Here is a 24,881-nt window from a genome sequence, read left to right as displayed (position 1 = left end):
TCTTTTTTATAGTGGTGTGGACAGAAAAGCAGCTCCAGCAGACAAGAGTTACGGCATCAGGTGCTCTGAACTCCATCTTCAATGCCCCAGATATGATGTTGGCAGCAGTAGCCTTACTTCAGGGTGGAAAGAATAGTTCCTCATCTATAAATTCTGTTTTCTTCATCAATTCCTGATGGATCTAACCATGAAACTGCTTGTCATTGAGCAGTTTCTATCTTGGATAACATCACCACTTCTAGACAACTACCCAAGCCAGATGGCTCTCAGGTCCAATTCATCACCATTGACTTTTGAACTTTTCAATATTCCCATATTTTCACCTTCCCATTAGATACATTGATATATCTGACTCGCTACCTGTCACCCCAGACCTGACACATTAAAAATAATTTTTTAAGAAAAATTTAAGAAAATGATACTATTATCAACAGAAGTAGACAGTTCTTTTAATTGCAGTCTTCTATGTCTGTTAATTATAGTACTAAATTTCTCCCAGGCACTCAGGCTTGAAATCCTAGATTCATTTCTCACTGTTACCTCTCTCTTCTTGAATTTTCAATCATTCTCTGTTTAGAGAGCTTAGCATTTTTCATTGGGATGTTGCAATAGGCTGTTAACTAGTTAGTTATCTCTGTTCTTTCCTTCTTTAATTTGTCCTACTGCTGTGACCACACTGATTTTAAAATTCTCTATTGACTAATTTATTTTCCTCTTCACAAACTTTCAATGATTTCCTGCTGACTTTTTATTTAATAAACTTCAAATATTTTAGCCTGGCATTTAAACTTCTCCATAATTTCCTTATTTGAAATAATGTCTCATTATTGTTTTAACTGTTCCCTCTGTGAAATAGGGTGCAATAGGTTACGCTTGGTAATAAGCAGTCCCCAAATCTCAGGGGCTTGGAGTAGAAAATGCATGATATGTGTGTTTGAGGCTTAGCTGGGCCTCTGTTCATCACTGTCCTTATGCCAGATCCCAGGCTGATGAAGCAACCACTTTATAAAACGGTGCCAGTCATTGCAGCTGAGGGAAAAGGTGGGTCTTGAACTGGAATTCAGTGATTTGGCCAGAGGTAGCCACATCATTTCTCCCTTCTTCTGTGAAAGCAAAGACAGACATATAATTGCTATACTCTTCTACTCATTGTTTTCATTAAATATCTTTTGCTTCTCTGTCTTTAGTCTCTGCTTAAATTTTTGAACATAAATGTTTCCTTGTCTATCCACATCATACCCATTCCTTTATATCCAGCTTTCATATCTCGTCTTCCAGTAAGACTTCCCAGATTAGCCAAATCCACAATAACCTCTTCCCTTTACACTGCTAAGAAAATTGGCTAATTATTTGGACATCTTTGCACTAATGCTTTATGTTATCATTTTAACTTCAAAAAGCAATGTTTAGATTCCTTTTCTAGAGTTTTAGGGAGTGGTTCCCCTTTTTTTGTATGCCACCCATTCTGGTTGCCAACATACTCTTCATTTACAGGCTCTCATGCTTTAAAATTTTGATGGATATCTTGGAAATGGATAAACCCAGGTCAAATTTGTAAGAACATAAAAACGTACCACCTTAAACTTTGAGAGACCCTCAGATTAATACTACATAGAATATGTTATACTGCTATTAATGCAGAAAATATAAATAACTATCCAAGGTAGAACATATTTTAAATGGGGTTAATTTATTGGTAAAAGCCTAGGAGTTACTCTATCAATACTATGTTAAAATGTGAAACTGAATTTTAACAAAAAGGTGCTATTCTCTCATAGATTATATGACTTTAGGTGAAAGTCTTGGGTTACTATGCATATATTTCTTTAATAGTAATACGATTATTTTGCTAATTTAAATGATTAAAAATAAATTTCTGCTAGTGGACAGCTTCTTATTTTATGGCCCACATGTCCCAAATCTTTAAATATTGCTGGCACAAAAATGTGGGAAGCAAAAATTTACTAGCAATGTGAAATATGAGACTACTGCATATCTTCAGGTTATTTTTTTAGAATTGTATATTGATTTGAAGAGAATTTTACCATTTTATCCATATGTCCTTGGACATTTGAGGTAAAGAAAAAAGATGAGAAATTGTACAGAATAAGTTGCATAAAATAGGAAGATTAGCAAAAGTGAATGAGACAGGCAGGACATTTGGAAATGTACCAACTATTGCTTGTGCATCTTTTTCTTACTTAACAAAATGGTTAAGTAGCACATTGATCTTCAAAGGATGACAATAAATTGTGCATACTCTGCAGCCATCTCATCTTTATGCCTACAAATTGTGTATTGTGCAGAACTGAATTCTTCAGGACTCTCTTGTTATAAAGAAGAAAATCTTGGCACCAGCTTTCTGATACTGACTTGCTATTATACCACATTGGAGCAGGAAAAAAATTGATTCCTTTTTTTCACTTGATGTATTTTTAATTAATTTTTAAAATATTGAATATATAAGGAGAGTAATAATATTTGAATAAGGTAAAAAGAATAGCAATAAGATCAATATCTAGATATTACCAACCCGTTTAAGAACAGAATACTAACAGTACATTTGAATTTCTCTGTGTGTCCTTCTTCAGTTCCATATCTCTTATATGTTTGTATTTCTAAATAATATTTGATTTTGTGTTTTTTGAAATTTATATAAATAGAATGATGCTATATTTAGTCTTCTGTGATTAGCCTTTTAAGTGCAGCATTATGTCCTGAGACTCTATTTTGATATATATGGCTGAAACACTTTAATTTATATTGCTGTAGAGTATTTCATGTAAGAATATACCAAAACTTTATTTATTCTGTAATTGATGGGCATTTCAATGACTCTTGTTTTATTATTGTTATTGTCAAAAATGCTGCTATAAATACTGTTTACCTATTCTCTGTTGCAATTGTTCAAAATGTTTCTAGGATATATGCTGGTAGTGGGATTGCTCAGGGGTAAGGTTGGTGCATTTTTAACATCATGACATGATATTAAATTGCATTCCCACTTGCATCTGCAAATGCTAGGTATTGTTGCCTACACCTGATGTTCTCTGGCTTTAAGTTTTCTGAAATCTAGAGGGTGTAACATGGTTGGCTTAGTTTTACTTTCCCTGATGATTAATAAGATTTTTCCTTTTGTTTTTAATGAATAGATATTGAATTCCATTGAAGGATTTTTCTGCCCCAATTGAAATAATTTTTCTGCTGTAATCCAGTCATGTGGTGAGTGACATTAATTAATTTTATAACTTTACATTTTTGGGATGATCAAAAACTCATTTTGATCATGATGTATTATCCTTTTCATGTGTTGCTGGATTCAATTTGCTAATGCTTTATTTTGTATCTTTCCTCATGACTACTTTTTCTTTCTTGTGCTCTCCTTGTCAAATTTTTGTATCAAGGTTATGCTAGTCTTATAAAATAAATTTGGTCAGGTTTTTTTTTTTTTTTTCTATTTCTGTAATGTTTTTGAAAGATGTAAATTATATAACCTCATAGAATTTGTTGGCTAAATAATCTCAGATTTGTATTCCCTTTGTGGGAAATGTTTTGACTTTGGACTCCACTTATCTATAGTTATAGAATTATTCAAACTTTTTATTTATTTTTTACAGCAATTTTTAGACAGTTATATGTTTCTACGAATTTGTCCTATTTAAGTTCAGTTTTAAAATTATTGGTATAAAGTTGTTAATGCTATTTTATTATGTATTTAATATTTTCAGTATCAGAATATATGGATGCTTTCCATTATTAATTATGTTTATTTGTGTCTTCTCTTTTTAAAATCATCCTTGAGTTTTGTAAAAGTTATTAGTGTTATCAAATAATTTTTTTGCTGTATTAGTATTCTGTATTGTTTCTTTGTCTTATAGTTTATTATTTTCTGTTTTTATATTTATTATTTTGTTGTCCATTTAACTTTATTCAATTACTTTTCTAATTTCTTAAATTGGGTATTTAATTTATCTATTTTCAGGATTAAATTTTTATAAATCAAGGATTTTTTAAAGCTACAAATTTCTGACCCAGGAGTATTTTAACTTCACCACACAAGTTTTGATATATAGCATTTTAAATCTTTCACATGATTTATTTTTTAACCCATTAGTTAATTTAGACATTGGGATTGATACATTTAAATAAATTCTTGATTTCTAACTTAATTGCAATTTTATTAGAGATTATGGACTGGATAATAACTATTTTTTTGAAATTTGTTGAGGTTTGTTCATCAGATGGAAGGTCAATTTTAAAAAACAATTAGTCCATGTGTCTTGAAAAGTATGGGTTATTCTTCAATTGTTGCTCACAATCTTCTACATTTTAAAGACAAATACAATATAAAAATAAGAAGCTTCATTCTCCCAACTGAAAATAAGAGATTTCCCTTCCCTCCTTTTTCTGCCAGCATTAACCTTAGAAAATGTAATGAAGTAATTAACTAAAACTTAAAGTACTTTCTTATTTGTCTGAAATGTCCATAAATCCTTTTGAAGACTATATAGGGATTTCATCAGCTTTAAGAATGTCTTTCTTGTCCGGGCGCGGTGGCTCAAGCCTGTAATCCCAGCACTTTGGGAGGCCGAGGCGGGTGGATCACGAGGTCAAGAGATCGAGACCATCCTGGTCTACATGGCGAAACCCCGTCTCTACTAAAAATACAAAAAATTAGCTGGGCATGGTGGCACGTGCCTGTAATCCCAGCTACTCGGGAGGCTGAGGCAGGAGAATTGCCTGAACCCAGGAGGCGGAGGTTGCGGTGAGCCGAGATCGCGCCATTGCACTCCAGCCTGGGTAACAAGAGCGAAACTCCGTCTCAAAAAAAAAAAAAAAAAAGATGTCTTTCTTTCTTAAGGACCTAGGTACCATATCTTTGAAATGTTAACAAGGGAGCTAGCAAGACAGCACCCTAATCTCTCATTTTCTGTGGGCAGGTAGGAGAGTCAGTGGGTGTCTTGTTCCAATTTGCAAAACCATTTCTTGTAAAAAATATATGAGAAATTCTCCAACCTCCCCCAAACCTCTGCTCTGGATCCAGCTGATTAGCTAACACAGATGGTTACCTACTTACCAGGTAAAGTTAGGATGTGTGACTGATGGTGCTATCAAGTCCTCTCACTTGAGAACTAGTTATTATCTCGTAAACATGTATGTAATAGGTTTTATCTGCTTGCCCATATAAAGGGCGAGATTTCTGTCTTTACAAACTCTTAGTGGAATCCCTGTGATATATATCACATTCTGGCTTAATATTCTTTCAATAATACAACATCTTCTATTTCTACTGCTTTTGCGAAGAGGATGTCTGGGTTGGGAGAAGATATTGTTCTTCTTTCTTGTTTTTTAGAGACAGGGTCTTGCTCTGTTGCCCAGGCTGGAGTAGAGTGTGTACTTCAGAGCTCACTGTAGTCTCTAACTCCTGGGTTGAAGGGATCCTCTTGCCTCAACCTCCTGAATAGTTAGGACTACAGGCATGCACCACCATACCTGGCTAATTTTTACTTTATTTTAATTTTTTTCTGTAGAAACAAGGTCTTGCTATGTTGCCAAGACCTGTCTCAAACTCCTGGCCATCCTTTAGCTTCAGCTTTTCAAAACTCTGGGATTACAGGTGTGAGCCACTGGGCCCTGCCTAAGATTTTTGTTGTTTTAATTATATTTTCTCAACATCATGTGCGTACACACACACTAAATTTTTAATTGTGTTGTTCAAATCTTCTATATCCTTTTTTTTCCTTTTTTTAATTGCATTTTAGGTTTTGGGGTACATTTGAAGAATATGCAAGATAGTGGCATAGGTACACACATGGCAGTGTGATTTGCTGCCTTCCTCCCCTTCACCTATATCGGGCTATCTCTCCCCAACTCCGCACCCCCCACTGTCCCTCCCCTATTTCCCCCAACAGACCCCAATGTGTAGTGCTCCCCTCCCTGTGTCCATGTGTTCTCATTGTTCAACACCCGCCTATGAGTGAGAATATGTGGTGTTTGATTTTCTGCTCTTGTGTCAGTTTGCTGAGAATGATGGTTTCCAGGTTCAACCATGTTCCTACAAAGGACACGAACTCATTGTTTTTGATGGCTGCATAATATTCCGTGGCGCATATGTGCCACATTTTCCCTGTCGAGTCTATCATCGATGGGCATTTGGGTTGGTTCCAGGTCTTTGCTATTGTAAACAGCGCTGCAATGAACATTCGTGTGCATGTGTCCTTATAGTAGAACAATTTATACTCCTTTGGATATATACCCAGTACATGGGATTGCTGGGTCAAATGGAATTTCTATTTCTAGGTCCTTGAGGAATCGCCACACTGTCTTCCACAATGGTTGAACTAATTTACACTCCCACCAACAGTGTAAAAGTGTTTCTATTTCTCCACATCCTCTCCAGCATCTGTTGTCTCCAGATTTTTTAATGATCGCCATTCTAACTGGCGTGAGATGGTATCTCAATGTAGTTTTGATTTGCATTTCTCTGATGACCAGTGATGATGAGCATTTTTTCCTATGTTTGTTGGCCTGATGTATGTCTTCTTTTGTAAAGTGTCTGTTCATATCCTTTGCCCACTTTTGAATGGGCTTGTTAGTTTTCTTCTTGTAAATCTGTTTTAGTTCTTTGTAGATTCTGGATATCAGCCCTTTGTCAGATGGGTAGACTGCAAAAATTTTTTCCCATTCTGTTGGTTGCTGATTCACTGTAGTGACTGTTTCTTTTGCCATGCAGAAGCTGTAGAGTTTGATTAGGTCCCATTTGTCTATTTTGGCTTTTGTTGCCAATGCTTTTGGTGTTTTGATCATGAAGTTTTTGCCTACGCCTATGTCCTGAATGGTTTTGCCTAGATTTTCTTTTAGGGTTTTTAATGGTGTTAGGTCTTATGTTTAAGTCTTTAATCCATCTGGAGTTAATTTTAGTGTAAGGTGTCAGGAAGGGGTCCAGTTTCTGCTTTCTGCACATGGCTAGCCAGTTTTCCCAACACCGTTTATTAAATGGGGAATCATTTCCCCATTGCTTGTTTTTGTCAGGTTTGTGAAAGATCGGATGGTTGTAGATATGTTGTGTTGCCTCTGAGGCCTCTGTTCTGTTCCATTGGTCTATGTCTCTGTTTTGGTACCAGTACCATGCTGTTTTGATTACTGTAGCCTTGTAGCATAGTTTGAAGTCCAGTAGTGTGATACCTCCTGCTTTGTTCTTTTTGCTTAGAATTGACTTGGCTATGTGGGCTCTTTTTTGGTTCCATATGAATTTTAAGGTGCTTTTTTTCCAGTTCTTTGAAGAAGGTCATTGGTAGCTTGATAGGGATAGCGTTGAATCTGTAAATTACTTTGGGCAGTATGGCAATTTTCAGGATATTGATTCTTCCTAACCATGAACATGGAATGTTTCTCCATCTGTTTGTGTCCTCTCTTATGTCGTTGAGCAGTGGTTTGTAGTTCTCCTTGAAGAGGTCCTTTACGTTCCTTGTTAGTTGTATTCCTAGGTATTTTATTCTCTTTGTAGCAATTGTGAATGGCAGTTCATTCTTGATTTGGCTCTCTTTAAGTCTGTTATTGGTGTATAGGAATGCTTGTAATTTTTGCACATTGATTTTGTATCCTGGGACTTTGCTGAAGTTGCTTATCAGTTTCAGGAGCAAATCTGCTATATCTTTACAGAGTTTTTGATTTAATAACTATCAAGAGAGGTATGATAGCAAATTTGTCCATTCCTACTTTAGTTAATATTTACAGTATATATTTTTTGATTATGATAATATGGGCTTTCAAGTTTAGAATTATTACATATTTCTTTAAATTGAAAATATTATCAAAATATGTAAATTAACTTTATTTCTAATAATGTGCTTTGTATTAAAATGTTAATATAGTAACAACAATTTATTTCACTTACCATTACACAGAATTCTATTTCTAATGTGTCATTGTTTTTAGCCCTCTTTTATATATGATATAGCTGATTTTTTAAAAATTCAGTTTTAAAACATTTGTCTTTACTGGAGAGTATTCTCCCTTTACTGATTGTCATTACTGGTCTACTTTGATTTATTTCTGCAATCTTGTTTATTTACTTTCTTCCTCCTCTGTCTGTTTTTCTCTTGCTTTATTTTGAATTTATTGATTTTTCCTCTACCAGTTTTGAGGTTGTTTACCCCTTTTATAATAAGTTGGTAGTTGCTTGAAGAATTTCAACATGCATACTTAACAAAACAAGGTCTAAATTTAAACAATGTTTTACCTTCCTCCTAAACAATACAGGGGTTTGTAGAATACTTTAATTCATATCAGTCTCCTCCTGACTGACAAGATATTGTTATCCAATATTTTTATTTATTTTGCTATATTGCTCTTTTATACATTTATATTTTAATTAGCTTTACACATATACTCTACACATTTATTTCTATGATTATTATTATTCCTTTCTGTATCTTACAATTTCAATAGGGGACAATTTTCCTTCTGTCAGAAACAGATTCTTTAGAATATCCTGTGGTGAGGGTTTGTTAGTAGTAAATTTTCTCAGTTTCAGTCTGAAAGATAGTAGTATTAGTTATATAATTGTAAGGTGATAGTTTTCTTGTGTTGGGAGGGTAGGGTGATAAAAACAGTACTCCATCAAGTGATCCAGAAATATGATAACCAGCCAAGATATTTTTTCAATATGGAAGCATTTGGGAGGTATTAAGATATAAAAGATCTTAAATAATACAGAGCTAATGAGACTCTCTTAGAGAAAAAGTGTTCAAGCATAGAGTCAAGCAATGAAATAAGATTAACCTTAAGAATGAATACATCATGGAAAAATAGCTGGTGATGAACTTTAGATCCATTTAAATATTGACCTGGGATTCTGGGACAAGATGGCAGAATAGAAACAGCTCCAGTCTGCAGCTCCCAGTGAGACTAATGCAGAAGGCAGGTGATTTCTGCATTTCCAACTGAGGTACCTGGTTCATCTCACTGGGACTGGTTAGACAGTGGTGCAGCCCATGGAGGACAAGCAGAAGCAGGGTGGGCATCGCCTCACCCAGGAAGCGCAGGGGTTGGGGAACTCCCTCCCCTAGCCAAGGGAAGCCATGGGATCAGTGCTGTCCGGCCCAAAACTATGCCTTTCCCATGGTCTTCACAACCTGCAGACCAGGAGATTCCCTGGGGTGCCTACATCACCAGGGCCCTGGGTTTCAAGCACAAAACTGGGCGGCCATTTGGGCCAACAATGAGCTAAGTGCAGGAAGTGTTTGTTTGTTTGTTTGTACCCCAGTGGTGCCTGGAAGGCCAGCGAGACAGAACCGTTCACTTCCCTGGAAATGGGGCTGAAGCCAGGAAGTTGAGTTGTCTTGCTCAGTGGATCTCACACTGACAGAGCCCAGGAAACTAAGATCCACTGGTTTGTTACACTTATTTTTAAAAGAAAATTCTACCAATCAATTCACTTTTAGATATTCTAGGTCCAAGAGCATAATAATATATACATTCTACCTATTAGCTTATTGAATTCTCAAGAAAACAACACTATGAAGTAGGTATTATTATCCTCACTTTACAGATTAAAAAAATTGAGAATCCCAGTTCTACTACTTACAAAAGTATAATCACTGGGAGATTATACTTTTCTTAATCTCTTTGATTCTCAATTTTTAAAAAATAAGTGTATTTATTTATAATTTTTAACTATTTTCAGTCATTACTCAAACAAATCTTGATTCTAGGTCTGGCCTCAAACTCACCAACCATCTTAACTTGGAAGTAAATGGAGAGATTGTTTACTATAATGTTGAAGAGCAGGGACTTAGAAGCAGACAGCATAGGCTTGAATGCCTGTTTCTACCTTGATTTGCTCTACCTTATGAGCAAGTTGCTTAACCTCTCTCTGTCTTGATTTTCCATCTGAAAAATCATTAAAGATAGTTCTTATGTCACAGGTTTTCTTGGAGATTAAGTAAGTTAGTGTTTGTAAAGCGATTACAATACTTTACAAGGTTACGTTGGGGAGAAAAAAGATAGGTACCTCCAAGGAAGGGCCCATGTTAGCTTAGTTTGATATAAAAAGGGCCTTTAAACTTTTTTAACTTTGTGGCCACAACCCCTTCTTAAACACTCTTCTCTCCTGTTTTGGCCCTTTGCTCCTCATCTTTCAGGTCATAACTTAAACATTTTTTAAAAAAATTTTCCCAGCAAGACTTATTGGATCTCACAGAGGAGGCTATGTCGTAAAAGCATCCTTGAAGTCAGTCTTCCCTTCTAACCCATACATAAGCCCTATACAGGCAGAGATCAGACTGTCTTGTTCACCAGTCAAACGTTAGCACGTAGCACTGTGCCTGACAATATTTGTTTGAGAAGAAGGAATACTCCTTTTATTCAATAGTGTATGGGCTATTCATTGGGAGGCTAATAGATGCAAATTAAAGAGGGTTTGGGATTTCTTTTTCAGCCTTCTTACTCTCCAGAAAGACCTGAAATTCCTTCTGTATTCCTGCTGATTTCTCCTTGCCACAGACAGGCAAAGAGATTATAGTTTCATTTGATATTAACAGCATTAACTCCCATGAGGGTTTCTTTCCAGTTAAAGAAGTCAGGTTTTTCAGTCTCAAAAGTGAAAGAGATCTTTTATCCTAGTAGGAAAGTTACAGTTTGCTGTGTCTTCTTTGAGATTTAAGGTAGTTTACATGTAGTCTCTTATCTGTTCAATTGAAGGTACCCCTGGTAAGCAGCTCCACATCTGAATCAGACTTCTGCTTTTTTACAGAGTGTCTTTCTGAAGAGCTGGAATTCCTTCAGAACAGGGATAGTAAATCAGAATTTCAGATGCTTGTTAGATGATATAGTCTCACAGTGGTTTCCTTGCAGGATTCAAATATTATTGGCTTCTCATTCAGAAATGCTGCTCAGCAGGATCTTCTCTCAAACTCTTTCCTGTCATGAGAGAAGATCCTTGGAGAGGGAAGTGAAATAACATTGATGGCATTCAGATAATATGCAAATTAAGCATTCTTACATACTTGCTTTCAATCAACTATTTTATCATCAGTGAATAAGAAAGACAAATGGGCATCATCATTTCAAAATATAAATGGATATAAATACGATCAAATACGACTTCATCATTATGATTCATAATCACGAGGCATCCACAGAGTAAAAGATATAGAAAAGAAATGGCCTTGGTTGTTCTGATTATTAAATCAGAACATATTGACCATAGCAACACAAACATATTCCACTTCAATAATGCTAAAATGCCTAAGGAAAGATAAATCCACAGGAAGATTCATCTCAGCTCGGGTAAGCAGAGGAAGGCATCTGCAAAAGTCTCAATGTGAAGTGTCTGCCTTTGAAATTTGGAAACAAAACATCAAATATTTAACAACATTCAGATCCATCTATGGGGTCTAAATTTGGCCACATATTATCCAGGTCAATCCAGTGCCTACTGGCCATGACAAACCAATTTTTTTTAAAAAGAATGTTATTTGGGATTTATGGAGCCACCTTAAAGATCAAAACTCAACTTAATCTGTGAATGACACCGGGTAGTTCTGTCAACAATGTGACATGTCAAATTTATGTCTCCTTCATCCTTTTCTGTAAGAATGGTGTCATTGTTTTCATTCTGTGTTTGTTTGTGTCAGATAGCCAGCCAGTCAACAGCATTTAATGAGTGTCCACTGTGTACTCTGGGGACCTATAACAGGAAACACCTCCTATTCCTGAGGAGTTTATAATGAAATGGGAGAGACGAGACAAACAAATGAAAAAATACACAATGGTTGTCGTATAGTCTAGGGCTAGCTTTCTGATAAAACAGCAACAGAAGACATTTAGGTTCTAATCTCTTTTGTTTGAAAGTTCAGAGGAAAATGTCACTTATTTTTGAAGGTTATTTAGAGGACTACCTGAACAAATATGAAGATTTATTTTTAGCATTTGAGAAAAACTCCTCAGATTTTTAAGTCAATATGCCTTTAGTACTATTAAGCCCTTTAGCAAGGTATCTTTAAGTATCTTTTGGTAGATAAGAAATTCTGGCTTAGGTTTCTGAGATTGAAACGGGAAGAAAGGGGCAATTTCTCTGCTTTAAACATGTTGATATTTCTGTTTTCACAGTTTTGATGATACCAGCTAGTTTTTGACTCAATTGCATAGAGGTTACTAGTGGTAGGAGAGTGGTGCTTTCCTGATTTTGGTTTCCCTGCATCTGTAAGAAAGATGAGATAAAAGTTTCTGATTTCCTCAGTCTGATTTCTGGGCAGCTATTGCTGTAAGGGCCACCTGTAAGAGCTATGTGACTGCTCAGCATATGAATAATTTCTGTTGAAAGTATAGTCCTGACTTTTAGGAAGACTACTTTTTTTCTCATGCAAATATTTTAAGCTGGTCCTCAGTGCCTTTCTGTCTGCCGTCTGTACCATCTTCTGTCTCTGGTGTTCCCTTGCCCTAGGATCAGTATTTCTAAGCTCTCCCACTCAGATGTGCTAATAGTGGACTACAATTCTAAGGGAGTTTCTACTTTTTTTTTGATGTAGTCTTGCACTGTTGCCCAGGCTGGAATGCAGTGGTGTGATCTCAGCTCACTGCAACCTCTGCCTCCTGGTTTCAAGTGATTCTTCTGCCTCAGCCACCTGAGTAGCTGGGACTACAGGCATGCACCACCTTACCCAGCAAATTTTTGAATTTTTAGTAGAGATGAGTTTTACCATGTTGGCCAGGGCGGTCTTGATCTTGACCTTGTGATCCACCCACCTGAGCCTCCCGAAGTGCTGGGATTACAGGTGTGAGCCACTGTGCCAGGAGTTTCTCCTTTTGAATATTCTCCCTCACTCCCCAATTCACCCATTTCTTCTATGCAAATTGACAAGTTAGTGCACACTAATTTATTAATGATTTAAATAATGTATTATGACCTAATAGTTGTATCATAGTATGAATTTCTGGAAATGATATAAATCATTTTCTGTTATTAAAACTTTAAACATTATGTGGCTACCTGGGAGACGTCTTTCAGTGTGAGATGGCTTCTTTGGGCCCTGAATTATTGATCTCAGATTAGTTCTATTCCCAGCGTATGGGAGATGCATGTCATGATTTGGGTTGGGAGAGAATTTAGGAAAATGATTTGCATGTCCTCATATTTCTAGGAAAATTGTGCCCCTTCCTTTCAACCCTCAATGGTTTGTTACCACAAGCAGAAAAAAGTCTGCACTCTTCACTGCAGCCCTAAACTTCACTGAATTTGGCCTCTGCTCACTCCTCTGATCTCATCTTCTGTAGTTTCTCCTTCCTTCACTGGGCCAAAGCCACCTTGACTTCTTCTAGTTCTTCGATTATCCTAGCTCTTTCCTGCCCTTGAGACTCCAGAAATTCTCAATGCCAAGAATATCTAGGCATTCAGGTCATCCTGTCTAAATGAGTTCATTCTCACCTCCTCCATTATATTTTCTTTATAGCACTTCTATTTTCTGGAATAAACAAAACTATTGTTACTCTGCTTATTGTGCATTTCCAACCACTGAAATCTCTTGAAGGCTGAGACTTTATTTCATGTTAGCTATATTTTCAGGGTTTAGACTATAGTAGGCAAATAGTAGATAACATTGAATCATAACTGTTGCCTAAATAATCATAGCTAGTATTAAAATCATAGCTGAATTTAAATTCAAGCTAAGAAAAGATCAAATACTTAAGATGATTGCTTTCCTATTGACAATCTAATTTTATATTATTGAAAAAAATACTTTATCATATTCCGAACATTCTCAAAATGTTTGATAATGGTGGAATAGGAACACTTCTGCTCTTTGAATATCTTCAGTTCTTCATGGAAGAAACAGAGGAAGACCAACTACAAGCCAGGAAGGACTGTCAGCATCTGTTGGGAAGAGTGTGCAGTGGATCGTAGTGTAACTGGGAAGTTATTGACAAATGGCAGGAATGAAGCCAAGGGGAAGATTCCCTGCCTGAAAGCCCATTGTAGGAAATGCACACAGTATTCCCTTCTTTGTCCTCTAGGTCCCCTGAAACCAGCAGAGTGTGAAGTTTAGAGGCTTGATTACACCAAACTCAGTTGTGAGCAGAAACAAAGACTAGGCTCTGAGACAGCAGAAAGAGCAGAGGTGGCAAACACTGGCTCTGGGTTGACTGACAGTTGATTAAGACAGAGTCATAAGGGAGAAAAATTGCTTTTATTTGCCATGAGGATGACCAGTGCCCCACCTGGATGGATCTCAATCAAATATCCTAGAGTTGTCTCTTACCTTTTGTCAGCTCCACAATAAGCAGTGTTCTCCCTGCAGTGACAGGCTAGACTGGTTATTTTAAGGACATAAGTACTCTACGGAAATGAAAACAAAAGGAGAAATGGCAGGTTCTTTCTCCCTTGCTTGAACTCTTACTTGTTTACTTTTCTCCTCCCCTATCTCCACACTATTTTTTTTTTTTTTTTTCGGTCTGTTTTGTTTGGAAGCTTTGTCTTACCAATTTCCAACCTTTCTCACTTTTTTCAACAATCTGTCTCCTTGTAGCTTTGCATTCAATGTGTGTTATAATTGGAAGAAAACTCCGTTAACTTGAAAGGTAAATAATGGTACATTATTTTAATTTGTGTTTTTCTAATGACTCATGAGTTAAGCATGATTATAGTTTTGATCACTTCTTCTTTCCTCGAGTATTACCTATTCATGTCATTGTCTTTTTTTGGAGTATTTCTATGTTTTCTTAAAACAGTTTAGTGCTTAGAATCATAGGTGCTCTAGCATCGATTTTCTGAGCTTCATGCTGCTGTTTTCACTTCTATGGGACACCAATGGGCAGGTTGCAGATGCCTCAGTTCTCATCTTTAAAATGGGCAATAATAAATATGACTATGTCTCATAGCAGTTGTGAGGAGTAATTAGATAAAATATTTTAAGTCCTCACAGTTCTACCTGGTGCATAGTATAAGTTCTATAAATGTTGTCTATTATTATTAGCTATTTAAAGATATTATTTTCTTGTAGATCCCATTTAAAAAAATATATTTCTTCATTTAATACTTGCCTCTTCATTTTATCTGAGGTTTTGATCTTCAAATGTGTTAAATTTTAGGTGGCTGGATTTGTTGATCTTTAACTTTGTATTTTTCTTCAATGCATTTGTGCTCAGTAAGTCTTCCTCAATGCCAATTTGTCAAATAATACATTTTCAGATGCTATCTCTTATTGTCTTTTTCCATATATGATTCCTCAATTTCCTGCTGTGTGTTTCAGTCTTCTTCATTTTTTCCCCCATTTCCTTTATTTTCATTTTTCATTGTGGTGGAATATATGTAACATACAACTTACCAGCTTAATAATTTTAAGTGAGGATTGTAAAGTACATTCACTTGGGTGTGTAATCAATCTCCAGGACTCATTTCATCTTGCAGGACTGAAACCCTACCCCTCTTAAACAACAACTCCTCATTCCATCCTCCTTTCAGCCCCACTGGCAAATGCCATTCTACTTTCTATCTCTACAAATTTGACTACTCTAAGTGCCTCTTATAGAGGGACTCATACAGTATTTGTGTTTTCATGACTGGCTTATTTGACTTAGCACAGTCTCCTCAAGGTTCATTCATATGTAGCATGCATTATAATTTCATTTCTTTTTAACACTGAATAATATTTCATTGTTTGTATAGACCACCTTTTGTTTATCCATCTTCTCTTCAGTGGGCACTTCGGTTATTTCCATCTTCTGACTATTGTGAATAATGCTTCTATGAGCATATTTGTACAAATATCTCTATTAGACACTATTTTCAATTATTTTAGTTATATACCCAGAAACAGAAGTGCTGGGTCATATGGTGATTCTATTTTTAATTTTCTGGGAAACTGTCATACTGTTTTCCACAGTAACTACATCATTTTACTTTCCCACCACCAGTGCACAAAAGTTCCAATTTCTCCACATTCTCACCAACACTGTTATTCAAATGTAATAGCAAAATAAAGGCATTTTTCACATGCCACAAGAATAATACAATTTATTGTCTACAGAACTGAAGTGAAAGAACTATTAAAGTTTATGCTTTAGCAGTAAGACAGTGAGCTCAGTATGAAGGTGAAGGTACAAGAATTTCTGAGTTTCATAACGTGTATTGGTAAATTTACTTTAATATTAATCATAAAAATATAAATTTCCCTTTTTAAAAGGGCAAAACTAGAATCATAAGCAATAACAAGATTGTGTGGGAGGAGTTCAACACATAGTTAAAGCATTCTATGGAAATTCTCAGGATAACAAAAGAAATACTGAGTAACAACAGTTCTGTTGGAAAAGTTTACATTTGATAAAATTCGTAAATGTAGCATCTATAGGTAAGCCTGTTCTTTTTATGATTGAATAGTATTTGTTCGTACGGATTGAATAGTATTTGTTTGTACGGATATACCACATTTTGCTTCTCCATTCACAAGTTAATAGACATTTGAGTAGTCTCCAAATTTTAGCTATTATGAATGATGTTGTTATGGACATTCATGCACAAGTCTTTATCTAGACACATGTTCTCACTTTTCTTGAGTATAAATAGACCTAAGAGTGAAATTACTCGGTTGTATAGTAAATATATGTTTAACTTTTGAGCAAACTGCCAAAATATTTTCCAAAGTGGATATAGCATTGCACATTCTCACCAGTAATTCATGAGAGTTCAAGTTCTTAAATTCTCACCAGCCCTTGTTATTGTTAGTCTTTGTTTAGAGCCATCTTAGTGGGTTCAACATTATATCTCTTTGTTGTTTTAATGTTAAATAGACCCTTTTGAACTAGTAAAATCTTTGAGAAACTATGACTCCTCCCTAAGGTCCAAACTCTCTGGATTCCCAAAGCTCTAATCCACTGCTTGGTGTTGTTTTAACAATTATAATGTGGCCATAATTCATTCATTGATCCACTCATTCATTGATTCATTAATTCAACAGTGATAATTGAACGTCTGCAATAGGTCAAGCAATGTTCTAGGAATAAAAAACTGAATTAAACTGATTCTTGCCCTCAAGGACTTGACTAACCTAACTGGAAACATAGACCTAGAGAATAAGAATTAAAATACAATGTGGTCGGTGCAAATAAAGTACAAAATGTTATTCAAGTTCTGATCTAGTCAAATCCTAACATGTCAAGGGCTTTCAGTTGCCATTTTCCTTGTCATGAAAACATCTTTCTTACATGCTCAAGGTTGATTTCTAATGGTAAGAGAATGAGGTTGGAATGAGACAGGAGCTGACTTCCAGTAATGCTGTGGGCTTCACGTATCACTTTACTTTAGTCCATTATCAGTGCTATTATCTAGTTCAGAACTTGATATGCTGTAAACACCCTAGCTTCTGTTCTTGCATCTTAAAGCAGAAAGATCAGATGCTATTTCCATTAGTTGTCCATCTAAGGTTACCATGTAGGCTATTCCCTTGATAGATTTAGTTTCACCACCTTACGCTGAGTTTTTCTTAAGAAGGAGGCAGCCATAATAAACAAGAAGTTGAATTCTGAGATTCTGAGGGCAATAGCATTTGCAAGCAATTTGTGGCAGGTAAGAGAGCAGTCCATGAAGTACTTCCACCTAGGATGTTCTTGTGATTTCTGCTCTAATATATCTTTCACCCCCAAAATGCACATGTGTGCCTAAATACACACACACACACACACACACACACACACGCACATGCACACACTCACTGCCACCACCTTCGCCACCTCCCTAAGCCCAATGAATGAGTAACTTGCACAACATTCATCCACAGATTTTAAATATGAATACAAAGAAGGGATTCTAGTCACTGGTACTATTCTTGACCTTTAGATAGGAGTTAACTAAACCATTTTACGCTTATGTTGTTGACATATCTTACTAAATATCTCTACAGCAGAAATTTTACAATCTGTTCCATTGTTCAGAAGTCCTAAAGCCTGTGATTTAATGTAAAAAGGACCAGAAATCTGAAGAATTTATACAATTTATATCTATAACACAGTTGACCGAATTAGTTGAATGTGTCCAAACATAATATGTATACATATAAAGTTTTTGGTGAAGCATGCCATAAAATTAGCATTTGTTCATTAATTCTGCCAGTTCATAAACATTTATTAGATATTGGTAATATGTCAGGCTGTATGCTAGTTATTGTGGATACATTCATATGAAAAAGAAAATCCTCATCTTAAAGGAACATACTCATTGGAGATAGATTTGCAAACAGATAATTGCCATACACTGTAATAAATATAGAGAAAAAAGAAAACTTAATCATCAGGATAGGAATAAAGAAATTTTAGGGAACACTACCAAAGAAGTAGGTTTTTGAACTGTATCTTAAATATTTGCTGTTCACAAAGTGTGGTTTTCAGACTAGGGGTATTCACATTGTCCAGAAGCCTGTTAGAACTTCAGAATCTCAGATTCCATTCAGGACATAGCAAATGAGGATCTCCATTTTAATAAGATCTCTGGTGATTTGTATGACATTAAATTTTAAGAAGGTTTGCTTTAAAGGATGATGAAGAATTCCCAGGTAGGTTTGAAGTAAAGGAAAAATAGACTCCAGAACTGGGAACAATACTTGTAAAAAGACTATCTTGGACGAGATTCTCTTCAGAAGCACACTCTGAGGGAAAGAGTTGAGTACAGCAGTTTATTTGGGAGAAAGCATTAGTAGGGGAGTGGGAAGTGAGAGAAGGAAGGGAAAAATGACTGTAAAGAAGATCTTTTCTGTATAAGGTTTAAGGAAGGGATCCAGTTTTAGCTTTCTTCATATGGCTAGCCAGTTTTCCCAACATCATTTATTAAATAGGGAATCCTCTCCCCATTGCTTTTGTCAGGTTTGTCAAAGCTCAGGCCTCTGTTCTGTTCCATTGGTTTATGTCTCCATTTTGGTACCAGTACCATGATGTTTTGATTACTTTAGCCTTGTAGTATAGTTTGAAGCCAGGTAGCATGATGCCTCCAGCTTTGTTTTTGTTTTTTTTTTTTTGCTTAGGATTGTCTTGGTTATCCGGGCTCTCTTTTGGTTCCATATGAAGTTTAAGGTGTTTTTTTCCCCCCAATTCTGTGTAGAAAGTCAATGGTAGCTTGATGGGGATAGCATCCTTACACCTTATACAAAAATTAACTCAATATGGATTAGAGATTTAAACATAAGACCTAACACCATAAAAAACCCAGAAGAAAACCCAGTGCCATTCAGGACATAGGCATGGGCAAGGACCTCACGACTAAAACACCAAAAGCAGTGGTAACAAAAGCCAAAATAGACGAATGGGATCTAATTAAATTAAAGAGCTTTGCACAGCAAAAGAAACCATCATTAGAGTGAACTGGTAACCAACAGAATGGGAAAAAATTTTTGCAATCTACCCATCTGACAAAGGGCTAATATCCAGAATCTACAAATAACTTAAACAAATTTACAAGAAAAAAAACAAACAACCCCATCAAAAAGTGGGCAAGGGATATGAACAGACACTTTTCAAAAGAAAACATTTATGCAGCCAACAAACTTATGAAAAAAAGTTCATCATCGCTGGTCATTAGAGAAATGCAAATCAAAACTACATTGAGATACAATAGAATACTAGAAGTTTCTTTTCTTTTCCTTTTTTAAATTACACTTTAGGTTCTGGGGTACACATGTGGAACACACAGGTTTGTTACATAGGTATACACATGCCATGGTGGTTTGCTGCATCCATCACCCCGTCATCTACATTAGGTATTTCTCCTAATGCCATCCCTCCACTAGCCCCTCACCCCCTAACAGGCCCGGGTGTATGACGTTCCCCTCCCTGTGTCCATGTGTTCTCATTGTTCAACACCTAAGACCAGAGGTTTCTATTAAAACATATTCATCACTTTGAAAAGTGGGAAGCTGGCTGGGCAGAGTGGCTAATGCCTGTAATCCCAGCACTTTGGGAGGCTGAGGTGGGTGGATCACCTGAGGTCAGGAGTTCAAGACCAGCCTGGCCAACATGGTGAAACCCCATCTCTACCAAAAATACAAAATTACCTGGGTGTGGTGACAGATGCCTATAATCCCAGCTACTTGGGAGGCTGAGGCAAGAGAATTGCTTGAACCCAGGAGGTGGAGGTTGCAGTGAGTTGAGATTGTTCCACTGCACTGCACTCCAGCCTGGGCAACAGAGCAAGACTCTGTTTCAAAAAAAAAAAAAAAAAAGAAAAGAAAAGAAAAAAAGAAAAAGAAGGTGAAAGTATCTAGCTATCTGAAGATCGACTCAGTTGATCTGATGAAATTAGGAAGTCCACTAGAGGACTGAAGCAATAGGCCAAGTTTTAAATCAAATCTTAAAATAATTAAATAATCTTAGAATGCTTGACTCAGTTTCTGAGTGGTCACTTGTGTATCCTCATCAAATGAGGTAGTTAAGGCCTAAGGAAGAGAAAAGTTTTGGATCTTCGTTTCTATCCGTTAAGTAAAAATGAATTTGTTGTATAACCTTGAGTAAGCTGTTTAACACCTCAAGAGTCTGCATTAAGAAAAAAATGTGCGATAGTAGACAGCAATGCTCTCCTTATGAGGGCTACATGGCGTAAAGTGACTCATATTTCAAAGCTTCATAAATGGGGAAAAATAGATAAATAACGTGGATAGTTTTGGCTTTTTGTAAACAGATACTGATAAAAGGGCCTAGAATAAAGGCCCTCTCTTTTAATAATTTCTAAATTTCTTGTAACTTTCCACTGCCTTTCACTCAAACTCCCTGTTACTCCTGTTATACAGCCTTTATGCTGGGGGCATTATGGGCTGCCATTAATGCTGTGCATGCTTTTCCATTTAATTTTAAAGTTCCATTGTTCTAGGGCATTAGTATTGTCATCAGATTTCTTAAGGTCAAAGTCAATGAATCAACGAAATTAGAGTATCAAACATATTTTTTTTCATCTTAAAAAAAAATCTCACATTTATTTTGAAAAGACCAGGAAACCCACTCATCTTTACCTCTCCTTAATGTTGATCCAATCTGAGCTTTTAATTTTTTACTTTTTACAGCATGATTTGTAACACAGATCACTAACTTTAAATTTGGCAAAAAAATAAGTATTTCTTTTTTGCTTTTGCTGAAGTGAGCCTTTCTGGATATCTGTAGGTCAACTCTTGTTGGTGAACTGATGACAGTGGTGCACCTGCACTTTGGAAATAAACATTATATCAAAACAAGTCAAGCAGCAAAGGTTAAGCCAGAACAGGAATCCTGTTGCTCCTATGAACCCTAGGCAGTCATTCTATGGAATCTGAGAAGCCAGTGTCTAGGGAGAGGGAGAACATTGAGTTCTCAACCAATCACACTCCACTGTGGCTCAGAGCAGTGCAGACATGCCCTCGTGAAAGTCGGCTCTACCAAGGCAAAACGAGATAGGAAAACGTTTTAGGGTGAAACTAGAAAATGATACAGGAAGATAATTACAAAAATAAAGTGATTTAAAAATTTTCTTTGGGGCATGGTCATCTGCATGGGATATCTAGAACTGTGGCAGCCATCTTGAGACCTTGAAGGAAGTCAATCGAAAAGCAGACACTTTGCTAAGCATGTCTTAAATCTCACTATTGGCAAAATGGAATAAAGAAAAGCATCTATGTTATAGTTAGTTTCACTGGTTTACTGAATTAACCAACATAAGAAGAAAGGAGAGAGTTTCAGGAATAAATATTTTTGTATGTTAAAAAAGTGATTTTTAAATGTCAGCAACTATAAACTAAAGGTGGTCCTTTGAGTTAGAGATAAAATGGAGCTTTTTGGTGAATAACCACTACCTACACAGGATATTCACTGAGGCAATTGTTTTAAGTATCACTTTTGAAGGCACCATTTTCCCTGTAAATTTAGAATCTTTAGAAAGAAAGTGATAGGTAATTAAAGAAACTATAACAGGGAATGTGCTCACAGAATAAAAATGAAACACCTTTGATACTGTGGTGCTAAAGGATAGATGAGAAATTCTTCAATCAGCTTCAGGTTTTCTCCTATTCAAATCATGGACTTAGCATTTAATTAGTAAAGGGGTGGGAAAATGAAACAGACTAGATATCTAAAAATTCATTCTTTCCTTCTCTTGAGAGAATTACTACCAGCCAATTATCCCTTTACAAAATGCTATTTATCCCATCTTCATGTATACATCATAGAAATAAGGGAGGATGCAGTGATTCATGTCTGTGATTTTGGTCTTCTGGTTTTAAAATTGCCCATAAGTGTAGATGCTGTTATGATGTCACACTCACAAGGAATCTGAGTTTACCATCAAGACCCTTTGTAAAAGCTTGACATTGTTATTCCAGTATTACCCAAAGTTATTATTTTTGTGAGGCAGGATGAAGCTGAATTGAACTAAAGAACTAGACATACTGTGCAAAACCCGATGACTTTTTCTTGAAAGCTGACCCATACTGCCACAAGCTCTTTAACTTTGTAATTTAAAATTAATTTTAATGAAAAAAAATATCAGGAGCACTTGTTTCTGGCTATTCTGAACAAAGTTATTTCTTTTTGGAACATTAATGGCTCCAAGGTAGAAGGAGAAAAATGAGGAACTTGTTTATGAGCTTATGGAAGAAACACTTTGTTTTCAAAATGAGAACCCAAGCTAATTACTTCATTTGAGGAAAAAAGGGAGTATGGCACTTTGGCACATTCCACAAACCAATTTGGCACATTCCACAAGCCTTACTTGTTCTGTGGAATATATAAGCTCAGATTTTAGAGATAAACTTTATCTCAACACTTCTATCTCTGCCTCCCTACTCCACTCCTGTAAGTTTCTGACCTGTAAACAAGAAAATATTCTGCAGAGTATTAGCTTGGTATTAGCATAGGTCATGGAAAATCCAGTGAGCTCAGTAATAGATTGTGATACTGTGTGTGCTGATACTTCCAGGAAGCGCAGTGGTACTACCTGGGGAAACAGACCCAGCTGATGGGCTGACCTTGGGTGAGGTGTATAGTCATGCTTTCTTGGTTTCCTTAGCTGCAAAGTGGCAGTGGTGATGCTATCTACCTTGCTGGTGTTCTACAAATATTACTCAAATGGTAGTTGGTTAACACTTTGAATGAATGTCTTATTTTGAAACTGACCTTATTGCCGTCTCTTCAGGGCATAAAACTCTTCTCATAGCCAGGATCTAGTCTACCTGTATGCAATGTCCAGGAAGCTTGGAAAGGAGAAGAATGTGGAATCTTAGACAAGAGCACAGGTTCGATTATTTAGATCATGACAAGGCAATGCACTTATTTGTGAGTGGAGAAAAACCATTTTGCATCTGGCATTTTACCTATTTTTATTTGGCCACCCCCAAATAAAAATAGGTAAAATTAAGTTGTATTTCCATCATACTCAAATTAAAAATTTAAAAACTGTCCAGAAAAGGGCAAACATGCATATATATTGAAGGGGATTAATAATTATTTACTCTCAACATGTACTAATCATTACACTGGAAGAATGTGTAAGTTATTTTCATATGGTCTGCTTTTAGCAAACTCACGCTCACAGCTATCATATACTCAAGGATTTTCATTGGAAACCAGTACTCAAATCAATAAGCTTCCAGTTTGAATGGAAACAGGAGAAAAGGTTAGACATGGCTGTTATTTCAGCTTTAGTTGCTGTCTACTGATGTGCTGATGTGCTATTACCTAGCAGTAGGCATTGGGGCCACAGAAAGTCCATGTTTCAATTCTATGACAAATCTGCCTGAAGTTCTGCAACAGTGAAACAATAACTTTCTTAAAATCCCATGGTTGACAACACTTCTGCTTATAGAAATAAAATCAGTCTTTTGAAGAATGTGCACTCAAACAGGAAAAATAGATCAAGACATTTTAAAGTGCATTTAGATAACAGGAAACGATCAGTGATAGTCACAAAATCTAACACCCATGTGCCATTAATTAGTGCATTTTCAGCTTTGAATGCCGTTACTTGTCCACAATCCAGGCATATTAAACCTGCAAAAGAAAAGGATGGATTTCAGGGCCACTTCCCTTTGGCAGTTTTAAAAAAAGTAATAACCTAAGTTCTATCATTATAGAGTAATAACCTAAGTCTCAAAGACAATGATGTCTAATCATATAATTATTTGTCTATTTAAAGATTCTCAATGAACAGTATGTCTTAGTTTATTGCTGTACTTGTTTGGAAGTTAATTAATTATCAGAGCAATTAAATAACAATTCTTATCATTTGAGGGGCTTAAGGAGAGTCTGCTGGGTCAGTTTAAGATTTAAATGTAGATCAAATTGCCTAAGATAACATTTTTTTCCCTTTCCCTTTAGAGGCATTTTTATTTGCATTGTTCCTTAGAAACCACCACAGACAGCAGACTCTCCAGTTTTGGAAATTCTGTTTGGAACTCAAAAATGCTCCCTTTAAGGAAAGTCTCATAATGATTTTTTTTTTTTATAACCAAGCCAGGGATAAAGAAACAGTGTGTTCAGCAATTTATATCACACCCTTTGCACAGATTTTTTGCACCTTAACTTGCATGTACATATGTAAATAATGTGAGTCAATAAACTGAGCAAAATGTGCACATCTTCTACTGAATTTCCCAAATGGGCAACTCGGGACATTATTGGCTCTTCAGTTACCTAGCAAATATGCTTTCTGCTAGAAAGAGTAAAAAGGCAGAAGCTCCTGAAATTGCTCAGCTATCTGGGTAAACTCAAGAGTCATGGGACTGGAAATTTCAATCTGGATTCTCTAAAATCTCTCTTTGTGAGTATTGAGGTCACTCGCTGGTTTAGAAAACTGTCAGTGCTCACAAGAAACTCTTCACAACTATTAACGGATGACTCAGTTTGCCTCTGTATGTTCTCCCAATAGCAGAATTGTTGCT

General features: G+C 36.1%; 1 long non-coding RNA gene across 1 annotated transcript in view; it reads left to right on the top strand.

Moving 5' to 3' along the window:
• The window catches only part of LOC116531035, a 53,820-nt gene extending 50,128 nt beyond the window's left edge, over window positions 1-3,692 (top strand). Inside the window, exon 3 of the long non-coding RNA XR_004260231.1 lies at window positions 3,153-3,692. This is a non-coding gene — a long non-coding RNA (uncharacterized LOC116531035). The remainder of the gene's footprint in view (window positions 1-3,152) is intronic.
• Window positions 3,693-24,881: the final 21,189 nt, after the last annotated feature.

This window comes from Sapajus apella, unplaced genomic scaffold (genome assembly GCF_009761245.1).
Source record: "Sapajus apella isolate SASKATOON/1434 unplaced genomic scaffold, GSC_monkey_1.0 scaffold3, whole genome shotgun sequence".
Lineage (NCBI taxonomy): Eukaryota > Metazoa > Chordata > Mammalia > Primates > Cebidae > Sapajus > Sapajus apella.
Note: the sequence above shows the minus strand (reverse complement) of the source record. Positions and strands in the feature narration are given on the sequence as shown.